This window comes from Manis pentadactyla, chromosome 12 (genome assembly GCF_030020395.1).
Source record: "Manis pentadactyla isolate mManPen7 chromosome 12, mManPen7.hap1, whole genome shotgun sequence".
Taxonomy (NCBI): Eukaryota; Metazoa; Chordata; class Mammalia; order Pholidota; family Manidae; genus Manis; species Manis pentadactyla.
In genome coordinates, this window is record NC_080030.1 from 108,529,782 (window position 1) to 108,554,526 (window position 24,745).

Genomic DNA, 24,745 nt, shown 5'->3' on the forward strand with positions numbered 1-24,745 from the left:
TTTCAAGTGCTGAAAACAAAGATCAACCCCAAATTCCTAATCCAGTGAAAGCATCCATCAAGAAAGAAGGGGCAAATCAAGACATCTTCAAGTAAAGGAAAACAAAGAGAATTTGTCAACAGACCAACTCTAGAAGCATATGGTCAAAGAAAGTTGTTAAACAGAAAGGAAACAAGAAGCAGCCCTGGAGCACCAGGAAGGAAGAAAGAACACAGTAAGCAAAAATATGGGTGAATCAGTGGGCTTGCTTTCTCCTCTTGAGTTTTCTAAATTATGTTTGATGGTAGAAGAAACATTATAATACTGCCTGATGTGGCACTAACTGGATATTGAGTGAATATTTAAAGCAATTATAAATGAGGAAGAGCAAAAGGACATAAAGGGAGGTAAAGTTCTTATATTCCATTCAAATGCCTATCCCTGCATTTATACTAAGTTCAACTTACAGCTTCCCAAACCTGGCAACTCCCGTGACTGTGCGTTTCCACGTGCTAATCCCTCTGGCTACAGAACCTTAACTCGCACCTCTTCCGGCTACTTTGCAGTCAGGCTTCAGGAGCCAGTTGAGGCTTTACTCTTCTACACAGCCTTCCTTAGCCATTCCCCTTGTGTCCCTCATTTCCAACCCCCAAAGCCCTCTGCAGAACCTTCCTTCAGAGCACTTATCACTGGGCCTTACAATTGCCTATTTACCTGTCTTATCTCCCCACCTGTCTGTGAGCGCCATGGGAATGAGGCCTTTGCCTTTCCTGTTTCCCCAGTGCACAGGGTAGACACTCTTAAATAAAAAAATTAATGTGGAAAAATCCTGAGTGAAAATAAAAATCTGACTTTGAAAAGTGTATTCCATCCTTTGCTCTAGAAGAAAAACCGATACCTCAACATTCAACATTTCATACACTCTGGAACTTATGTAGAAAACGTTACCTTTACAACTGTTAGAAAATCTTGATGCCATAGTTTTGCTTACGACATTCACTGAAACAACGGTAAGAAGACTGTCCTTCTTAAATGGGTCCTTCTTAATCTTTTGTATCCAAGATGACGAAGGCCTAAATAAATATTCAGCAGCCCACAGCTGGCCCTGCCTATAGGTAGTGCATGCAGTTTACTACAGGTGAATGCTTTGAGGACTGATCCATCTCCCTGAAATATTCCTCCACTCACCATGCCTGTTTGTCGTGAGATATGTACCATCAGTATTGCCACTGGGTTTAGTCAACAAAGCAATGGGACTATTCCTAAAAGATTGCCATTAGAATGCAGCCGCTCTCTAGGAAATGAGGCTGTGCTCGGAAGATGTAACCTCCTCTAGCTTCTCCCTTTAACACAAACATATTTATAAAATCAGACAGGAAGGGCCTCTCAAAATTTTCCAGAGGCATTTCTAATCTCTGAGGGGAGAGAAGTCCTGTGGCATAAAGCGGGGACCAGCAAGACTGGCTGGCCACAAGTAGGACAATTATTTATGTCAAATGTTGTATTTTAGTCCTTAATATAGTCATGCATTTTTAACCTAAAATTGTGTTTTAAATTACTTACCAGTTAAATTGTCTATCTCTTCCTCAGAGCTGCCCTCCCTTTTGTCTCCCCCACCTCATCTCATTTTAAATTTCAGAAAGATATGCTGCATTTCACCAAACACAAAGATCTAGGTGGGAAAGATGACAAGCAGATTCTACTACAAGGTGCAACAGAGAATCACACTGGAAAGGACGGTGCAGCTGGTGCCAGATTGGCCGTGGCACGATTCCGAACAAATGTTAAACTAGAGCACTTCATCCGGGAGAAACTTAAAATAATAAAGCTTCATGAGAAAAGATATGTTCCAACTTGAAATACTAAGAAACTGTACCATCAACGTAAAGGAAACCAACATCTCAGTGTACCAAGGGGATGGAGGTCAAGCCAGCAAGAGGAAATGGAGTGTCCTGAGACACAAATCAGAGAGTTCCAGGAGGGGCATTCATTACCATAAACGGAAGACCCTGCAAACACAAAATAAAACCCAAATCACTGGTCCCAAATACAAAATTTGCATGAAATAATGGCAATGCAATAGACTCAAGTTACTGCCTGTCAAGTATTTCCTCCACAGACACACAGCTACAGATCCCAGGCTGTAATCACACCCCAGTTTGTGAAGCTGAGGGCTGTAAAAAATGAGGGAGTGAGTACTTAAAACTTAAAACACTTTCACTGTCTACTCCTCTATTTCCTCTACTAAATCGCAAGTCTCTGAGGACAAGGGCTGGGACACAGTATTGCCATCCCTGTGCTTAGCGTGTCCTGGCACAGAGCTAGCTTTCACCAAACATCCGTAGACTGTGTGAATGTGTGAATGAATGAATGACAGCCATCCCTGCAAGACCCATAAAATATCTTGGCACATCAGAGCAGGGAAAGTTGGCAATGATAAAGGAGGAGATTGGATATTTATTATTTATATTAATATGTTAAATATTAACACATATTGCTATATACCATTGAAGTCAATTATATATTCTATTAATATACATATTTTAACAATATAGAACTGAAAGGAAGTTTACATAAAGATTTGATATTTTTTCAATAAGGAAAATCAGATCTTGGGAATGAAATGTCAAGGCCAACATAAACACCCAGAGAAGAGGAGGTAAATAAAACCACATCTGACTTTGGTTTGAAACACAGAAAACAGCATAAAAATTCTTTTAAATGAAGATTCATAAGTAAAACAGGGTTGTAAAATACAACAAATGAAAACAGAATAAAGGAAAGGAGGTAAGTACAGGAACAACAGATTTTTAACTCTGTATATGAAGTAAACATATGGGCCAATTAGTGAAAAAGCCAAACTGGTTACCAGGCATCTGACTTAACTACTTTTTCAATTTTCAACAGGTTCTGTGGCATGCCACGGCCTCGCTCTCCACGCACAACAGCCAGCCAGTGAAAGGGAAGAACTTAAACCTGGAACTGTCCAAACAGTGCAAGAACCGGCCCAGCTGGGAGCTGCTCGAGGTCTGCCCAACTCTGCTATCAACAGAGGTGGTGCCTGTCTGCACCAGCTCCTATCAAGCACCCGTGAACACAACCGCAGCCTAGAAAAGACATGAGGAGTGTTTTTTTTTTTTTTAAATAATTATTTTTTATTGAAGGGTAGTTGACGCACAGTATTACATTACATTAGTTTCAAGTGTACAACACAGTGGTAGAACATTTATATACATAATTCTAGGTTCCAGCTATCACCCTACCAAGCTGTTACAATATCTTGACTATATTCCTTATGCTATACATTACATCCCAGTTACTTATTTATTTTACCATTGGAAGTCTGTCCTTTTTTTTTTTTTTTTTTTGTGAGGGCATCTCTCATATTTATTGATCAAATGGTTGTTAACGACAATAAAATTCTGTATAGGGGAGTCAATGCTCAATGCACAATCATTAATCCACCCCAAGCCTAATTTTCGTCAGTCTCCAATCTTCTGAGGCATAACAAACAAGTTCTTACATGTAGAACAAATTCTTACATAATGAATAAGTTACATAGTGAACAGTACAAGGGCAGTCATCACAGAAACTTTCGGTTTTGCTCATGCATTATGAACTCTAAACAGTCAGTTCAAATATGAATACTCATTTGGTTTTTATACTTGATTTATATGTGGATATCACATTTCTCTCTTTATTATTATTATTTTTAATAAAATGCTGAAGTGGTAGGTAGATACAAGATAAAGGTAGAAAACATAGTTTAGTGTTGTAAGAGAGCAAATGTAGATGATCAGGTGTGTGCCTGTAGACTATGTGTTAATCCGAGCTAGACAAGGGCAATAAAACATCCACGTATGCAGAAGATTTCTCTCAGAACAGGGGGGGTGAGGTTCTAAGCCTCACCTCTGTTGATCCCCAATTTCTCACCTGATGGCCCCCCTGTGACTGTGCCTGTCTTAGGTTGTTCCTCCCTTGAGGAATCTTACCCGTCTCTGGCTAACCAGTCATCTTCCGGGGCCATACAGGGAAATGTGAAGTTGGTAAGTGAGAGGGAAGCCTTATTGTTTGAAAAGGTTAGCTTTTTACTTCTTTGCATATTTATGCCCTGTGGCTTCTATGCCCAGCATTTGTCTTGAGGTATCTTTACCACTTGGAAGAATTATGATACTCGGTAAATTTGATATGAGGCACGAATTCTATTTAAGGGTTGTAATTAGGAAGGAAGAAGAAAAGCTATAGAAGTAGCAGGTGGCAGAAAACATGGGAAGATTGATTATTTCTTTGACATATCTTCTTGTAGAGTAACTTCAGCATGTATAGGTTTTAAGCTACTACTTAAATTGCGCACACACATTAACATAATAGGAGTATAGTTACATAACCAAAGCATATCTGTAATTACCAGCCATCCCCAGTGAAACCAAGAAAACCAGTTAGGCACCTTAGGCATTTGTGAAAACTTATCTATGATATGGTGGATATTGTCCAACTGAACTTGAACAGTCTGAGAGAAATCAGACAAATTAAAACAACCCATTCCTGGGGACTGTTCACATGCCATATGTTCTTTTAACAGTAAATAGTCTGTAGTTGTAAGACTTTGGAGCACTACAATTTGCACTTCTCCAAATTCTTGGTTGAGTTCCAACAGTATAGATCCAGTCAAATTTGTTGTTTTACTGTATGCACAGGCCAGCTTAGATATTTCCTTCCTCATTCCCATGGCAAGTCCAGGAACTGGTGGGATGAGTGCATCTACAGCTGTAGCAGTGCGTGGATCTTTGTTGGTGTTTTTTGATGATCATCTTCTGGCATGAGTCTTCCAGAGAGTGCAGATGTTGGAAGTTCTTTTTCATATCGTATCTTAGTTCATTTTCGGGGTAGCCCAGTTAGGCTTTGATCCTCTGTATAAACACAAACAGACCCTTTGCCTACACTTTTATATGCCCTTTATACCCTTGTGTAGAACTCGTTGGAGGTTACCACACAGGGACTGCCCTTTTTTTTTTTTTTTTTTTGCTTTGTTTTTGGTATCACTAATCTACACTTACATGACGAATATTATGTTTACTAGGCTCTCCCCTATACCAGGTCTCCCCTATAAACCCCTTTACAGTCACTGTCCATCAGCATAGCAAAATGTTGTAGAATCACTACTTGCCTTCTCTGTGTTGTACAGCCCTCCCTTTTCTCCTACCCCCCCATGCATGTTAATCTTAATACCCCCCTACTTCTCCCCCCCTTATCCCTCCCTACCCACCCATCCTTCCCAGTCCCTTTCCCTTTGGTACCTGTTAGTCCATTCTTGAGTTCTGTGATTCTGCTGCTGTTTTGTTCCTTCAGTTTTTCCTTTGTTCTTATATTCCACAGATAAGTGAAATCATTTGGTATTTCTCTTTCTCCGCTTGGCTTGTTTCACTGAGCATAATACCCTCCAGCTCCATCCATGTTGCTGCAAATGATTGGATTTGCCCTTTTCTTATGGCTGAGTAGTATTCCATTGTGTATATGTACCACATCTTCTTTATCCATTCATCTATTGATGGACATTTAGGTTGCTTCCAATTCTTGGTTATTGTAAATAGTGCTGCAATAAACATAGGGGTGCATCTGTCTTTCTCAAACTTGATTGCTGCATTCTTAGGGTAAATTCCTAGGAGTGGAATTCCTGGGTCAAATGGTAAGTCTGTTTTGAGCATTTTGATGTACCTCCATACTGCTTTCCACAATGGTTGAACTAACTTACATTCCCACCAGCAGTGTAGGAGGGTTCCCCTTTCTCCACAGCCTTGCCAACATTTGTTGTTGTTTGTCTTTTGGATGGCAGCCATCCTTACTGGTGTGAGGTGATACCTCATTGTAGTTTTAATTTGCATTTCTCTGATAATTAGCGATGTGGAGCATCTTTTCATGTGTTTGTTGGCCATCTGTATTTCTTTTTTGGAGAACTGTCTGTTCAGTTCCTCTGCCCATTTTTTAATTGGGTTATTTGTTTTTTGTTTGTTGAGGCGTGTGAGCTCCTTATATATTCTGGACGTCAAGCCTTTATTGGATGTGTCATTTTCAAATATATTCTCCCATACTGTAGGGATCCTTCTTGTTCTATTGATGGTGTCTTTTGCTGTACAGAAGCTTTTCAGCTTAATATAGTCCCACTAACTCATTTTGCTGTTCTTTTCCTTGCCCGGGGAGATATGTTCAAGAAGAGGTCACTCATGTTTATGTCTAAGAGGTTTTTGCCTGTGTTTTCTTCCAAGAGTTTAATGGTTTCATGGCTTACATTCAGGTCTTTGATCCATTTTGAGTTTACTTTTGTATATGGGGTTAGACAATGGTCCAGTTTCATTCTCCTACATGTAGCTGTCCAGTTTTGCCAGCACCACCTGTTGAAGAGACTGTCATTTCGCCATTGTATGTCCATGGCTCCTTTATCAAATATTAATTGACCATATATGTCTGGGTTAATGTCTGGATTCTCTAGTCTGTTCCATTGGTCTGTGGCTCTGCTCTTGTGCCAGTACCAAATTGTCTTGATTACTATGGCTTTATAGTAGAGCTTGAAGTTGGGGAGTGAGATCCCCCCTACTTTATTCTTCTTTCTCAGGATTGCTTTGGCTATTCGGGGTCTTTGGTGTTTCCATATGAATTTTTGAATTATTTGTTCCAGTTCATTGAAGAATGTTGCTGTTAGTTTCATAGGGATTGCATCAAATCTGTATATTGCTTTGGGCAGGATGGCCATTTTGACGATATTAATTCTTCCTAGCCACGAGCATGGGATGAGTTTCCATCTGTTAGTGTCCCCTTTAATTTCTCTTAAGAGTGACTTGTAGTTTTCAGAGTATAAGTCTTTCACTTCTTTGGTTAGGTTTATTCCTAGGTATTTTATTTTTTTGATGCAATTGTGAATGGAGTTGTTTTCCTGATTTCTCTTTCTGTTGGTTCATTGTTAGTATATAGGAAAGCCACAGATTTCTGTGTGTTGATTTTGTATCCTGCAACTTTGCTGTATTCCGATATCAGTTCTAGTAGTTTTGGGGTGGAGTCTTTAGGGTTTTTTATGTACAGTATCATGTCATCTGCAAATAGTGACAGTTTAACTTCTTCTTTACCAATCTGGATTCCTTGTATTTCTTTGTTTTGTCTGATTGCCGTGGCTAGGACCTCCAGTACTATGTTAAATAACAGTGGAGAGAGTGGGCATCCCTGTCTAGTTCCCGATCTCAGAGGAAATGCTTTCAGCTTCTCGCTGTTCAATATAATGTTGGCTGTGGGTTTATCATAGATGGCCTTTATTATGTTGAGGTACTTGCCCTCTATTCCCATTTTGCTGAGAGTTTTTAACATGAATGGATGTTGAACTTTGTCAAATGCTTTTTCAGCATCTATGGAGATGATCATGTGGTTTTTGTCTTTCTTTTTGTTGATGTGGTGGATGATGTTGATGGACTTTCGAATGTTGTACCATCCTTGCATCCCTGGGATGAATCCCACTTGGTCATGGTGTATGATCCTTTTGATGTATTTTTTAATTCGGTTTGCTAATATTTTGTTGAGTATTTTTGCATCTACGTTCATCAGGGATATTGGTCTGTAGTTTTCTTTTTTGGTGGGATCTTTGCCTGGTTTTGGTATTACGGTGATGTTAGCTTCATAGAATGAGTTTGGGAGTATCCCCTCCTCCTCTATTTTTTGGAAAACTTTAAGGAGAATGGGTATTATGTTTTCCCTGTATGTCTGATAAAATTCTGAGGTAAATCCATCTGGCCCGGGGGTTTTGTTCTTTGGTAGTTTTTTGATTACCGCTTCAATTTCGTTGCTGGTAATTGGTCTGTTTAGATTTTCTGTTTCTTCCTGGGTCAATCTTGGAAGGTTATATTTTTCTAGGAAGTTGTCCATTTCTCCTAGGTTTCCCAGCTTGTTAGCATATAGGTTTTCATAGTACTCTCTAATAATTCTTTGGATTTCTGTGGGTTCCGTCGTGATTTTTCCTTTCTTGTTTCTGATTTTGTTGATGTGTGTTGACTCTCTTTTCCTCTTAATAAGTCTGGCAAGAGGCTTATCTATTTTGTTTATTTTCTCGAAGAACCAGCTCTTGGTTTCATTGATTTTTGCTATTGTTTTATTCTTCTCAATTTTATTTATTTCTTCTCTGATCTTTATTATGTCCCTCCTTCTGCTGACCTTAGGCCTCCTCTGTTCTTCTTTTTCCAATTTCGATATTTGTGACATTAGACCATTCATTTGGGATTGCTCTTCCTTTTTTAAATATGCTTGGATTGCTATATACTTTCCTCTTAAGACTGCTTTTGCTGCGTCCCACAGAAGTTGGGGCTTAGTCTTGTTGTTGTCATTTGTTTCCATATATTGCTGGATCTCCATTTTGATTTGGTCATTGATCCATTGATTATTTAGGAGCGTGTTGTTAAGCCTCCATGTGTTTGTGAGCCTCTTTGCTTTCTTTGTACAGTTTATTTCTAGTTTTATGCCTTTGTGGTCTGAAAAGTTGGTTGGTAGGATTTCAATCTTTTGGAATTTTCTGAGGCTCTTTTTGTGGCCTAGTATGTGGTCTATTCTGGAGAATGTTCCATGTGCACTTGAGAAGAATGTATGTCCCGCTGCTTTTGGATGTAGAGTTCTATAGATGTCTATTAGGTCCATCTGCTCTACTGTGTTGTTCAGTGCTTCCGTGTCCTTACTTATTTTCTGCCCAGTGGATCTATCCTTTGGGGTGAGTGGTGTGTTGAAGTCTCCTAGAATGAATGCATTGCAGTCTATATCCCCCTTTAGTTCTGTTAGTATTTGTTTCACATATGCTGGTGCTCCTGTGTTGGGTGCATATATATTTAGAATGGTTATATCCTCTTGTTTGACTGAGCCCTTTATCATTATGTAGTGTCCTTCTTTATCTCTTGTTACTTTCTTTGTTTTGAAGTCTATTTTGTCTGATATTAGTACTGCAACCCCTGCTTTCTTCTCACTGTTGTTTGCTTGAAATATGTTTTTCCATCCCTTGACTTTTAGTCTGTACATGTCTTTGGGTTTGAGGTGAGTTTCTTGTAAGCAGCATATAGATGGGTCTTGCTTTTTTATCCATTCTGTTACTCTGTGTCTTTTGATTGGTGCATTCAATCCATTAACATTTAGGGTGACTATTGAAAGATATGTACTTATTGCCATTGCAGGCTTTAACTTCGTGGTTACCAAAGGTTCAAGGTTAGCCTCTTTAGTATCTTACTGCCTAACTTAGCTCGCTTATTGAGCTGTTATATACACTGTCTGGAGATTCTTTTCTTCTCTCCCTTCTTGTTCCTCCTCCTCGATTCTTCATATGTTGGGTGTTTTGTGCTGTGCTCTTTCTAGGAGTGCTCCCATCTAGAGCAGTCCCTGTAAGATGTTCTGTAGAGGTGGTTTGTGGAAAGCAAATTCCCTCAGCTTTTGTTTGTCTGGGAATTGTTTAATCCCACCGTCATATTTGAATGATAGTCGTGCTGGATACAGTATCCTTGGTTCAAGGCCCTTCTGTTTCATTGTATTAAATATATCATGCCATTCTCTTCTGGCCTGTAGGGTTTCTGTTGAGAAATCTGACGTTAGCCTGATGGGTTTCCCTTTATAGGTGACCTTTTTCTCTCTAGCTGCCTTTAACACTCTTTCCTTGTCCTTGATCTTTGCCATTTTAATTATTATGTGTCTTGGTGTTGCCCTTCTTGGATCCTTTCTGTTGGGGGTTCTGTGTATTTCCGTGGTCTGTTCGATTACTTCCTCCCCCAGTTTGGGGAAGTTTTCAGCAATTATTTCTTCTAAGATACTTTCCATCTCTTTTCCTCTCTCTTCTTCTTCTGGGACCCCTATAATACGGATATTGTTCCTTTTGGATTGGTCACACAGTTCTCTTAATACTGTTTCATTCCTGGAGATCCTTTTGTCTCTCTCTATGTCAGCTTCTATGCGTTCCTGTTCTCTGGTTTCAATCCCATCAATGGCCTCTTGCATTCTATCCATTCTGCTTATAAACCCTTCCAGAGTTTGTTTCATTTCTGCGATCTCCTTTCTGGCATCTGTGATCTCCTTCCGGACTTCATCCCATCTCTCTTGCGTATTTCTCTGCATCTCTGTCAGCATGTTTATGATTCTTATTTTGAATTCTTTTTCAGGAAGACTGGTTAGGTCTGTCTCCTTCTCTGGTGTTGTCTCTGTGATCTTTGTCTGCCTGTAGCTTTGCCTTTTCATGGTGATAGGAATAGTCTGCAGAGCTGGGACGAGTGACGGCTGGAAGGACTTCCCTTCTTGTTGGTTTGTGGCCCTCCTCTCCTGGGAGAACAGCGGCCTCTAGTGGCTTGTGCTGCGCAGCTGCGCAGACAGGGCTTCTGCTTCCTGCCCGGCTGCTATGGAGTTAATCTCCGCTGTTGCTGTGGGCGTGGCCTGGCTCGGGCAGCTGCTCCAAAGTGGTGGAGTCGCGTTGGAGGGGGAGCTGCTGGGAGGCTATTTATCTCCGTAAGGGGCCTCCCTGCTCCCTGCAGCCCCGGGGGTTAGGGTGCCCAGAGATCCCGGATTCCCTACCTCTGGATTAAGTGACCCATCCTGCCCCTTTAAGACTTCCAAAAAGCACCCGCCAAAACAAAACAACGACCCCCAAAAAAAAAAGAAAAAAAAATTTTTTAATTAAAAAAAAAAAAAAAAGTTTTTAATTAAAAAAAAAAAAAAAAGGTGGTCGTTCGTTTTTCTTTATTCTCCGGTGCCAGCCTCAGGCCTCTGCTCACCGGTCTTTCTGCCCTGTTTCCCTAGTATTGGGGTCCCTATCCCTTTAAGACTTCCAAAAAGCGCTCGCCAAAACAAAACAGCAAAAAAGCAAAAAAAAATGGTCGCGCGCTTTTCTTATGTCCTCTGTCGCCCAGCCTCCAGTGCCTGCTCACTGTTCTTGCTGCCCTGTTTTCCCAGGATCGAGGGCCCTGCACTCTGGCCCGGATGGCGGGGGCTGGGTGCTCGGCAGTCCTGGGCTCCGTCTCCCTCCCGCTCTGCCTGCTCTTCTCCCGCCGGGAGCTGGGGGGAGGGGCGCTCGGCTCCCGCGGGGCCGGGGCTTGTATCTCACCCCCTTCGCGAGGCGCTGGGTTCTCTCAGGTGCGGGTGTGGTCTGGATATTGTCCTGTGTCCTCTGGTCTTTATTCTAGGAAGGGTTGTCTTTGTTATATTTTCATAGATATATGTTGTTTTAGGGGGAGATTTCCGCTGCTCTACTCACGCCGCCATCTTCCGCCCCAGAGGAGTATTTTTTTAATCATTAAAAGAAGTAATTTCAATTTATAGTGAGTCAGAGATTTATTTACCATCCTAAGGATAGAGACAGTATGGCAAGTCTTTAAATATTAAAAATATTTGTTAAATACATAAAAATTATTGCAAGAGAAATAAAGTTAGTTGGGGTGGTCTAAAACATTGATAAAATTAGCTTCCTGAGAGAGGCAGACAAACACCAAAGCAGTCTCCAGCTTTCAAATAACCTTTCAAATGACACTGGGCAGGCAGCTGTAGTCCTTCCCATCTCTCAGGTGACAACACTAGACCTACACGGGGTCTGTAAGCCTTGGCTCGAATGCTCTGTTTTCCAGTTTGACCATAGGAAGAACAAGTTTCCAAGAGGGCCATTCTCTGTTAGAAAGCATGTGGAATTAATAAAATTCTGGCCCCAGCAAGGGCTTGCTCCCCACTAGCCTCCCTTCATTTCTATGTTCTTTCCCGTTGCTGGATCCCAGTCCAGAGCAGGAAAGCAAGAAGGAAAAAAACACAGCTTCTCTTGCTTAGATAGGGAGATGTGGTCCTCAAAATACACATACTCATTAGAATCATAGCATAAGTGGTAGTTTGTTATGGTAAAAATCAGCATAACTTTTTCAAGTAAGAATGGGCTGAATACTTATGTGAATTGATCCTTGAAGCTAACCACCAAGGATTAATACTGCTTATACAAAGAAATATAAGCTGAATCTTAAACAACTGATCTACAAACTAAGTTTTGGAACAAATAAGAAACTTGGTAAGAAAAAGGAACTCATTCCAGAGATCAGTTTCTCAATGGTTTAAAAACTCTTTTGGATCAGTAGCTTCAAAGTTGGTTTTATGAAATAAGGTTCCGTGAAGTTCCAAAGAAAATCAAAATCTTTTATTAGAAAGACTTAAAAGCTTTTTGCTTATTTATTGAACATTGGAACTGAGTCAGACTATAATGGTGCTACTTTACTGATAATGTAACAAGTCAGATGGTTATTTTTAACATTGCGGGAGTTGGATAAGCTGCAACATTATATATTAATGAGTAACACTATGTGAATTGACTCTTTCAAAGAGAAAATGTAACCTTTAAGGAATATTTAAACTGGGTCCCTCTTGTCACCTTTACACTGGACAATAATGTCAGTGACAGGATTCTAAGATTTGAAAAACATGGAAGATTGTAGAATTGCTAAGAATTTGGAAATTACAGTTACTGGTTTTCTTTTTTTCCTGTGACTGATACAAGATGAAAATGATGTGATGTCAATAGTTTTTAAGAAAGACGTGGAAGGAAGAGAAGCTTCAAACCGAAGTCACACAGGTAGCTGCAATATATCATGATGGAAATTCTACAAAAACAGGATATTTGCCTATTTTAGTAAAACCTCATCCCCTTGGCCTAGAACAGTGCTTGGCACTCAGCAGCTGCTCAAGAAATACTTGTTGAGTAAATGAATGAGTGAAAAGCATTTCAGAAATATTTAAGTTTTAAAGATGATTTTTTTCATTAATATAAAACTAATAGTTTTGCTATGAGAAAGTAATTATACCTACAAATATGATTAAAATTGATCATAGTCCTACCACTCAGAGAAAACCTAACATACTGATCCATTTACTTTCAGTTTTTCTTATGCATATTTTTGCATAGTTGAGATCCAATGTTACTTAAGTCTAGCTTTCATTGTACACTTACATTTTTGGTGTAAGCCTTTTTCAATGTTATTGAAACAAAGGTCTTCTTCAATACTTTTTAAATGTTACATTCAAACATTCAAAAACACCTGGAAACATATTTGGTGACCTGGAAGTATTATATGAGGTACTGGTACTAGACGGTTCTCCAGTCATTGGTCTTGAATCACCCTACAGGCAACATCATTACCCTCAAGTACGCTGCTTTGAGAGGAGGCAGGACATCCCTCCAGTTGATTCGTTTGTCCTCTCAACAAATATTCATTATTGGCCTATGATGTTACAGGCTGAGTAGTGACAGCACAGTGAGCAATACCACAGGGCTGCTTCCTTACAGAGGTTATAGTCCAGTCAAGGAGGACAGGCATTAACTGACCAGCCAGCAAATTAAATTAAAATCATACGTGTGGCTAAGCTGTGAATGTTAGGAATAGGACGGATGTGGCACAGTAAGAGGAGTTGGCCTGGACTGTTTGGTAGTACAGGTGTTTTTCAGGGAATTGGGGGTAGGGAGGTGGGTCGGGAATAATTCTATCTAACGTTGATTGAGTCAGTGCCAGTCAGGCCCTGTGCTGGGTGCTTCACGCGGCTTATCTCATTATCTCGCTGAATAATCACATACCTGATGAATCAGAATTATTTCCTCCCCCATTTTACGGATAAAAATATTGAGGTTGAGAGATGGCAAGTAACTTACCTAATTTCATATAGCCAGTGAATACTGAGATGGGTGGGGAGCCCCGACAATCAGGCAGCCAAGCCTGAGGTCAGACGCGCCGCCTCCCACTCCCCAGGGTGACTAACACACAGAGACAGAAAGGACGGGCAGGTGTTCATTCCACGCATGCGGAGGGGCAAGAAGAGCCCACAGGAACTGAGGGGCGTGAGAAAGGCTCTGAGACAGGACGGAGGGCAGTGAACCACACCGGGAACGGAGGTCACAAAGCCGGGGAACTAAGCAGGAGCACAGGGAGTACTGGGAACAGGGGACTGACCCGGGAGGAGCAGCCCGGACCCCCACTGTGAGAGCCCCCAGGGCCACGTTAAGGACCCGGGCTTCAATCCTAAATGCAAGGAAAAGGCACAAGATGCTTTCACTGCTTTTATCTGCACTTGAGGGGTAGAATATTTATAGCCAGTAAATAGTGCCTCATTGTCTGGGTTCCCCTCCCATCTCCTTATTTACTGACTTTATTAAAAAAACTGAAGGGGAAGCAAATTCACAACGGTTGGATTTAATGAAGCAAGGAATAGAAGGATGAATATTAGCTCAGTTTTGAAAATACTTTCTGGGACCTATCATATCTGTACCAACAAGTGTGAATAATTCAGAAACAAAAGTGATGGCCCTTCAATACCTTTTAAAATAAACTCAAATGTAGAAAAATTCAAAGGAGGGTTTTTTTTTCTTCTTCTGACGTGCAACTATGGAACAGGATTCTATAAAGAGCGGTGCCAGAAAAAGGCATTCGGCTAGGTTGTAACAGGTGTGGGTCAATCAGTTGATGTTTAATACAGAGGCACGTTGGAGGCCCCAGGGCTAGAGGCAGAGTGAGCTGACATAGATTTCAGATACAGTGGTCGTCTGAGAGTTAAGAAAATGAAAACAGTGAACATACCATTGAGAATAAGCTAGAAAAATGTGGGCTATTCATCAGGCTGTGGGAGGTGAGGGTAGAGGGAAAGTTCATAGTAAGAGGTATTTTGAAGATACAGTCATAAAATATCCTTCCTAGATGCCCACTATGTTAATATAACAGATTGTATGTCATGTAGAAACTGTTACTTTCAATGGATTTGACCCCTGGATAATAAATCTTTTGCAATCTCAGTTAACATGCAGATCAGTTGCTCTATCCATCTATGCAGTCCTTCAGGTCTCTTAACTTCAGAATATTTTGACTCCATTATTTCTTAGTTTTTACTAATTATACCAATAATAATCAGTTTCAACTAGAATATATTTTCTGAAGCACTTGAATTCTGAGAATTATATAGTATAGTTACATTATACCCAATTAAAAGAATTTTCAGTGTCCTGAAATTATTTTGATTGAAATAAACTCTTTTCCCATAAACTTTACAATGAAGATTTGATTCATCCATCAGGTGTTGTCCACATCAAATGTTGTCATCACTGTCAAATTTGATCAATTATAGGTTCTGCCACTGTGAGTTGTCTTTTGTGGCCATTATTTTTACCAAGTCTAATTTTCTCAAATGTGACAACCAAATTTGATTCGCTTTTCTTTTATTGGTAAACTTACTTTGAACAGTTTCAGTCATTTTCATCTTTATTTTGGGATTTTTTGCCCAAATTTTTACCTGTCAGTCTCTTATCTTTATGCTTTAAAAGATCTTCCCTAACTTGAGGTCAAGCTAAATAGCAATTATGTTTCTTAGTGTGAGGTTCAAACTTCACATTTTCCCCCAGAAGTTGAAAGCTGTTCCAGCACGCTCATGCAACAAGCCTCCTTTCCTAGTGGGATATGTTTTTGATGCGTTAGTTACCAATCCTCACCTCTCCCTGCCAATGGCTATGTGGTGCCCCTCTTCCTCTTTTAACCTTATTTTCTGCAGGAAATAAAACCCTTTCTACCTGAACTCTGGGTAGGACAATTCTGATCTTAACCTCCCTTTAACTTATTTTCCCAGTACATGCCTTCCTTTCCGATCCTTTCGGGTCCCCAGTTTAAGCTCAGATCCTCCTCTCAGGTTTTCCAGCTCATGGCATTTTTCTGAAATGTAATTTGGCATTAACGACTGAAGGAATGGATGAGAAACAAACATGGTTATTCCAATCAACAATATGGTTCTCAAAAATGTAGTGATCATTAGAAAGGCAGAGATCACCAAGTGAAATACGCCTGCTAGAGATTATTTTATTTTTTCCCCGAATTTTGTAAGTTATTAACCTAATTATATATGGTAATATGATAGGCCTCGATAAATGTTTGTTGGAGGGAAAAATTTACCTTTTTAGGCCTGAGACTACAGACCTTGGGAATAGTCTCAAATTTCAGAATTTTACTATCAGAACATTTTGTGCAAATATAAAAGAATACACAGAAAATAACGTAAAATATCCTAATAAACTACATTATGATTCATAATTATGTAAACTTTATATATTTTCTAGTAGCTGACCACCAATGAGAGTTTTATTTCTGTAACAACCATAGGAATCACTACATAAAGAAAATTTTTTTTGAGTTTTCAGGGCTCCCTTTATCTACTTTTAGTGATTAAATATGTTCTTAGAAAGCCAATTGTTAACTCCAAGAATAGGCAATACAGACAATCAAAACAAGTACAGTCACCGAATGCCCCTGGAAGTGGCAGACAACAGGCGTGAGGCCAGCCCAAACTCCATCTCCCACCCCTTCTCCCTTCTGCCTCTTGGACAGAAGCTATTAAAGCTGAACACTCGACTCCACAGCCTCCCACAGTTCTGGTCAGTGAGGCACAGACAGCGTCTGTTAGTGTCTGCCTCCTCCTGTCCTTCCTGCTGATGGGAACATATCTGTGACACTCATAGGCCCCAAGAAGGCCCCAGTGATCCCTGTCCCTGGTCATTCACGCCTTTGCATATTCCCCTCCACCCCATACTATACCGAGGTGTATGACCAATGGCATACAGCAGAAATGATGATACCTCACTTTCAAGATTAGAGTCTCAAAGGATATTCCCCCTCTGCTCTTTAGGCCATTTGGGGGAGACCCAGTGCCAGGCCATGAGCACCTGTGGAGAGGCTCCGCGGTGATGAACTGAAGCCTCCAGCCAATGGTTCTGTGAGGTTTCTTGAAAGCAGATCTCCAGCTCAGCCAGGCCCTCATTACACAGCAGCCCCAGCTGATACACTGACGGCAACCTCATGAGAGACCCGGAGCCAGAACCTCCCAGCTAACCCACTGTCAATTCTCAGCCCTCAGAAGCTGTGTGAGATAATACGTGTTTGATGTTTTAGGCTGATCTGTTTTGGGGTAATTTGTTATGCAGCAATAGATAACAAATACACGCCTGAAGGTACAACAGCCATTTGGTGACCTTGAACACAAGAGCTGCATTGTGAGGCTGTGGGCTGTTATTAATACAGTTGAGCATCGGTGCCAGCGCTGGACTACCGCAATGAAGATCTCCTGTCGAGGGAGACCTCTATCTTTTTAAGCCACATAGTAAAGTTTTCTGTTATTTGCAGCCAAACACATTCCTAATTGACACATTGAATTCCCAAAACTCAATTACAGTTTCCAAAGAGAGTTTCCTTTTATTCAAAGATCCGCCTCTGCTCAGTTCACACTTATCTTCTGGAACCCAGCTGTTTATTTCCTGATCCAGAAAAAAACACCCAAGCTGTCCTGCAGGCATTCCTAGTATGGAAAAGGCAAAGGCTAGAACTACCGCCTTCATTCGGCTCGCAAGTACGATTCTTTTAGTAGAATGTCTATTTCTTAAAATGTCTCCCTTTAACGTATCCTTTTTTAAAAACCTATCCAGCTACATCTCAAAAAGAGAGAATTCAGGAATGGATTCTAAACTGCTGGATTACATAATCCATAAGAAAACGGGTCTCTCTTGATGATCCTTGCTTTACCATATGGATTCTTGGAACATGCTTCAGCCAAAGAGCGGGGACTGTCTAACCTGGACGAAGTACAAAAACAGTGGGGCTGCAGCTCAAAAAAGCCTCCACATCACTCATCTTAGCTGGAAAGTTCTCTCTCGAGGCCAAAAGATGCCAAAACTCCAACACGTAACAGAAGGAAAGTTTCGTTTGGCACAGAAGTAAAAGTGATTTAGATCCAGTGCTCTTGCTTTGTTTTTTCATTCCAAGTGCACAACTGCTCAGAGAAAGAGGCAGCACAGCCCCGGAAGAGGAAGAAAAATGACAGGAAATCCTGATCCACGCTTGTCCAAAATCATCAGACAATCTGGGCGACTGGTATTCACTCATACGATAGGTTTTCAGTTGTCAGCAATTCTTGGCAAATATAAGAATAGAAAATAACTTCAGCAGCTCTGAGCTCCCAAAGGCTTAGTTTTCTCACGGGTCTCTTGCCCTTCAGAAAAGGTGAGGGGGGAGCACCTAAGAAAGGGAATTTGGCCAGAAAATAAACCTTCAGCTCTAAGAGATAATATGATCCAAGATACCAGCCATACAATATTTGAGGAACTATCAAATTTTATATAAAGTTTTACAAAATGTATGTAACTTCAAGTATATTAAAATCTGCAGATAACTTCTTAACATTTAACAACCCGGGGAAGCCATTTCTTAAAACTTTATTTCAAGAAAATTTCATTTTAACTTTGAGATGTAAAAAACAATGTAGGATCTTTGAAACCAGCTGGAATATACTGCCAAGATTCTAATAGCTTACTTGAAGTCAAGCAAACAAAAAATAGTGTTTCATGGAAATTGATCATTGCTGTTCCAATGATAAGTAGATTTGCTTTAAAGTTTATTCAGTTGCATAGATTAGAACTAATATGACATACTGATATGACGGACTGATAAACCTGGGATAGCATCTTGATTCTAAAACATGGTCAATTCCACAACAGCTACACATATAAAAAAGAACAGGCAAATTTTGAAATACTAGTTCCACCCCACAGAGATCCACCCAGCATGCCTTATATTATACTTAGAGGAGCTGTCCTATTTATGCATATTTTAGCTTTTAATCTCTGGGAGTTAGGATTAAATTCACATCTAATTTTTATTCTCCCTTTTGCCACCCCTACCAGACCTCCCAATAACTGACAATAATATATTGTTCTAAAAAGTTACTTATGATAGTATTCCTGAGACTTTTCTGCAATTTGAGTGCTTCCTCCATTCACAGGAAGACAGGCCTAGACCATAACAATGAATGTGAACTCCACCAGAGGCAAGACATGCGAGAAAGCACAGGGACTTCCCCTTTGCTGCCACATGGGACTCTTTGGCCTACTTTAGATTCCTACAAACCACCCCTTTGGTCCGCAGCCTGACAGCACCCAAGCTAGGCCTCTGTAAGCACTGCGGGTTAGTGCACAATGACAACACGCATATCCATTTACATTAAGGAGTAAACGTCACCTAATTTATGGAAAAGGCCGCACCACTAAATAAAGCATCAATGAAGGATCATTTGTTGAGGGTCTTTTTCCTGGAATAGATTCTAAAACACTTAAAAGGAGACTGTTAAGAGAAGTATTATAAGAAATGTTGTAACAGCATTTTTAAACTAATGCTTCACGTTGTATTTCTGATTGATAGAGCCTGTCTTTTGTTTCAAGAGTCTGTATGTAAAACTCCACAAGTTCTAATCAGAGTGGGAGAGATCTGACCTTCCTGATTTGATATTCCAAGTGTTCTTTCCTATGGAAAAAGATGCATTCTGCCTTCTCTCTGGATTGGTTCAGTACTACGGAGTTTATAAAGATTCTAAAAAAGTGTCATGTGGAAATAAATAGCAATGACAGTGAACTAATCTCTTTTAGAAGGAAAATCCCTCAAAGGCAAAGACAATTCCCGACCTCATTTACCTTTTTAGGTCAGAAAAAGCAGGCCATTGATGACTACAATTAGTATGGCATCTGCAGGATGCCCCATTCTACTTTAACTACACAGAGTAATTTAAGCTCATTTGAATCATGATTAAATGAGATTAGACTGATTGTGTCACGGAGCCATCTACTAGTAAGCCTCAGAAAAATTGTTACTGGAAAAAAGTGAGCAATTTTTCCCCTAAAACAAGTGACCTAGAGAATCAGGAATCACATTCTCCTTCCCTCTTCATTAAATTTCTGCCAGGCACCGTTCAATGTCTCAAGAGGGAAAGTATACACTACTACTCTTTCTAACTTCTGCTCCCAATCTTTTCATCAGGATAGATTGACTTAAAATCAAATAAATCTAAATGGTTAATTCAATAAATGTGTATAAGCCTTGATTTAATTTGTGACTAAAATTACTACTCAGAAAGTTAGCATTCTTTAAAAATGCACTCAATTCTTTGAAATCTCCTGTACATATCATTCACAACTCAAATGTATATCTGACTTTATTATGTGTATAATTCAAAGTTAAAGTGTAAGTTTTTTCTAACTTAAAGTTGCCTTAGAAAAAAAGAACAATGGGCTAATACAGATATTTGTGAACTACATCTGATTCCACAGATTGAACCTAAAATAAGTGAAAGGCATGTTATGCAAGGAAAAAACAGGCTTGACCACAAGTTTTTTTCAATCAATTTAATGACTGTTGGAACTTATTATTTATAACATGTAAAAATGAAAAACTTTAAAATTTTGAACACCTTCAGAGAATTATAAATATAAATGTATTATTTTAAACAAAATGAAGAAAGGGGTCATATCAGCATTTATTTCATCTAAATATTTTGGTTTAAGCAGTAAACTTGATCTCCACCTTCCCCTCTTAAATGAATTAACAAATATTTATTTAGCTGTCACACTATGTGTCTACTGAGTGACGGAGAAATGAGCAATGAAAAAACCTGGCAAGCTAGTCTCTGCTGACAGGAAGCCTCGCTCCAGAGGAAGACAGACGCTGAACCAAGAACTACCTGAATGCTGCTAGGTGTGGTGCGCTGGTCAGGTGAGTTTACCTGGGGAAGTTACAACTGGGTGAGATCTGGAAGATGAGCAGCAGGGGTGCGTTAGGTGAAAAAGAGAGAGGGAAGCACCCCTCCTTCTAGTAAGAGTGGGCGCCCGGAGGCACAGTGCACCTGGACACCAAGTGCAGACGGCCAGCGAGTGTGGGCCGCAGAGCCAGGCGGCACCATGGGGCCGCAGCGCCAGCAGCAGCCAGACCAAGGAGCAGCCTTGTCTGAGGACATGGTTTCCTCCTGCTGCCCTGGCATAAGCTCGTGATGCCCCAGTGTGGATGAAATTATGTGGGGCCATGTACAGAACGTTCCCCCTGCCCAAATCACCACCGGAACTCATACATAAGAATTTTAAAGTTGTGTGTGTGAGACAGAGAGCGAGACAGAGAAACAGAAAAAATAGCAGTATTGTGACATGAATTCAACCATGAAGGTAAATACACAAGTGCTGCAGACAAATGCACTTCACAGTTGGCCTCAGAGAGAACAAGGCATCGGCAACTGTGCCAAATGAAAAAGCAATAAAACCACCCCACACAGGCGGCCACAGGGCGCTTGGCCACCAACCCAGATGAGTAATTTACTTTACTCATCAATACAAAATTAAAAATAAAATTGAGGCATGTGTACAATTTTAGACCCAAAGAATCAATCGAAATTCATTAACTGGAAATTAACGAGGAATGGTAAAATCATCATGCAATATGAATTTTTTCCAGTGACAGAATTTTTTGTATTTAAACAAAATCAACCTTGCTCCTTGAAATATACCCAGCAAACGTCTGTTTGTGCATTAAATACTGTTACTGCGGCAGGGACCTCAAACAAGATGCAGCGCTCTGGGGGGCAGGGGAGGCTTTGTCGGGTTTGAGGAGACGGTGGGGGGGAAGTGAGAGGAGGAGGAAATCAATTTCGTTTTTTGTAATTCTGCCCATATAAATACACCCATGAAGACCAAAAATGAAAAGGGAGTTTGGGACGGTAGGAGATGGAATAGGAGCGAGAGACCCTCCCAATTCTGCCTGACTAACAAATATGAAAGAAATTAATTTCATGGTAGGAGAAGAGATAAAAAATGATGGACGGGGATGGGAAGAAGTCAGTCAGGGAAAAAGAGGGACTCACGGCAGGGCCCCTCTCACCGAACTAATATTTAGCCTCCTCACCAGACTGGCTCAGTATCTGCCGACCTCTGGGCAACAGTGCCCAGCTGGGCTTCCTGTGAGCTGACGCGCTTGATGCAAGACTTTGACTTTAAGCCTCTAAACTGCCAGGCCTGCCAGTGTATGAAAAACACCGAAAGTCAGTCAAGTACCAGAATCCCCAGTCATACCACAAGGGCACCAGCCACAGAGAGGGATAAGCTAATGCTGGACCAACAAAATTCCCCCTTTGTTGGCTTAAAACTCAATTTCACTCAAACTTTTCCTTTCAAGTTTAAGGACATAAGTTTAATATGCAATAGGTCACTCTCGTTTTAGCAGTGGTTCTTAATTGTTTAGGGTTATAATCTCTTTCAGAATCTGATTAAACTTTGAAATCTCTTTGAATATCTGATAAAACTCTCGCCCAAGAAAAATGCTCCTAGGTCAACACAATTTGGCATTCGAGGGGCACACAGGCTCCTAGTAAAGCCATAACCCTCAATCCGAGGACCCTTAAACTGTAGCACCTTCCAAAATAAATCTCTGCTCTGAAAACTTCCTTCTACTCCCTGGTGAACAAGAGAGATTCTCTTTTACCAATTATTTCAGTTAATTAAAAGAGTGCTAATTACTAGCATATCAAAACCATAGTAAAGAACAATTCTTTAGCAAAATAGAATAAGGGCCTGCTAGCTAGGAAGAACTACTTATTTCAGCTCCCCAAAGGCAACTTTTACTTATTGATTACCTGTGTGTGAATTATTCATCAACATTTTTATTTTATAGTTGATTTTTCTTCTCTACTCAGTAGCTTGCAACAAGTATGTTGTTGACTACAACTCTGGTCCTTGAGAAATACAAAGAAAATTGCAAATTATCCTAAAGTGACACATAACTTTTTTTATAGGAAGGTAAATTTGTCACCTCCTCCCCCAAGTCATGAAACCCACCCCTGGACTGCTAAAAAATGATTTAAGGTCCTGTACCACTTTTCAGTTCCATAGTCTACTGTTACTTTTTTTTCTTTCTTTAAAATAAACAGAGTCCTACAAAAACGTAAAAGGACACAGAGGAGCAAGCAGGCCAGAGACACAACATCTTTTGATACTTGGTGCCTCGTGTCTCACTACACAAAAACTTGATCACAATCTGGCGGAGCTCTCATTCACACACCTTACCACGTATTACACGGCTACAACAAGGCCTTTAAAGTAAACAGGGTATATATACTTAGACGAGGCCAGCTGTGTCTGTGACTTGGGCTACAGTATCTTAAGAGAGCTAAAACTATGATTGCCGACTACACAGTTATTTAAAAATAGGCATTTCAGTCATATATTTTCAATAAAAAATGGTAATGATATTTGAATTGAACAGATCTAGGAGCAATTTTAAATAAATAGGTACATTTTATATTATTTTTCAACAAAATCAATGAAATATTATTTTGTTTTCAGAGGCAGTATAGTGTTCAGATTAATAAAACAAACTCTGGGCCCAAAAACCTGAGTTTGAATCCCAGCTCTGCCACGTGGACTAGCTGGGTGGGCGGGGCAGATGAGATGACCTCTCCATGCCTCAGCTTCTCCTTGCGAAATGGGTGAGTCAATGGGTGAATACAAGTACGGAGCTTAGAATGGCCCCTGGAGAGAAGCCCAAGCATGAGAATGTAAGCTCTACGGGGCAGCGACTTTTATCTCTTTGCCCACTGATGTATGCAGTGCCTAGAATAGTACCTGGCAACAGTAGGTGCTCAGTGAGTATTTGTGGAATGAATGACTGCCACTATTAATATGTTTATTTTGGGATAGATGCAAAAACCAACCCAATTAATCTCAGCTACTTACACTTGGAAACTTCCCCTCTCCCCTCAAACTCCCTCTAAAACAAAATGGAAACAGCATTCTTAAGTTGCACACCAAACTTTTTTCCTAGGGTCTATATGGCTAATACATCACTTAGTTGAGCAGGGGCGCCATCTAGTGATCACGAAAGCTACAACAAGCTGAGAATTTGGAGTAAATCTTCATGCAGTGCAGGGAAGACAAAGAAAACACACAAACGTAAATCCATTAGGAAAAAAAATCTGCTTTATCAACAGCTGAAGTCTTTGAAAGAACAGTATTTCTTAAAGTAATTAAAGGCTTGCTGCTTTTAAAATTGGTATATGCCATATTAGAAGAAACTGACTCAGAATGCTGAAATTCTACCATAAAAGTCATTCTGCTGTGAATAGAAAGCGATACATTGACCTTATTTTCTTTTTAATGACATGTGGTTTTGTTCTTATTAGAAGTACCCACTATAAAAATTTTGGAAAAATGTAGCAAAGTATAAACTCAGCCTACAGATAACCAACCAATGTTAGCATTTGGAGATTTTATATATACATGAATATGTATACATATTCCTAGATTTAAAATATACATGGGAAAAATATTTTAATTTTAATGAAATATTTGGCTAATATATTTTAAAATGAAATATGAGGAAACGATTTTTTTCTAAAACTAAAAAACCAAAGGCTTTCTCTCACTGAGAAGTCCCACCTCAACTTAAATTTGTATTCAGTGGGCTGAAATGTTTTTAAAGTTGCTATCAGTTATATAATCATTTTGGTCTGGTTCTGCAATAGCCAAAATCCTATGGATTGGTGCTTATAAAATGAAGTAAGGTAAATGATTTCATCTGTTCCCCTTCAGATACCACTAAATTGGCAGTAAAGTGTACAAACTTGAGTTTGGGAGATTTGAATATACGTTTGGGCTTGTAATGTTTAATGCCATTCATTATTCATTTGAGAATGCTCACGAAAGTTCTGGGCTTTAATTCTCTCCTCTCCAATCGCAGACACAGCTAGGATGAGTCACAGCTCATTAGATAATCACTGAATGATGACAAGAAAGCTGTCGGCCACTTCCTAGCTTTTGGACAAATGCCGTTTTGCTTTTAGTATCAAGAATGGGAAGTAGGGAATTGCGTAGGCCTGCACAGGAATAATGGGGACAGAGGAGTCCTGGGGAGAAGGG

At 40.1% G+C, this 24,745-nt stretch overlaps 1 protein-coding gene and 1 long non-coding RNA gene across 3 annotated transcripts in view; both read right to left on the minus strand.

Annotated features, from left to right (window-relative positions):
* SESN1 (sestrin 1) overlaps positions 1-24,745 on the minus strand; it is an 80,903-nt gene that overhangs the window by 40,568 nt on the left and 15,590 nt on the right. The window lies entirely within an intron of this gene.
* On the minus strand, positions 220-12,639 carry LOC130679900 (uncharacterized). The gene is made up of 3 exons (XR_008992901.1): positions 11,487-12,639; positions 2,247-3,086; positions 220-2,209 (listed from the first exon to the last, which is right to left on the minus strand). It is a non-coding gene; the product is annotated as an uncharacterized LOC130679900 (long non-coding RNA).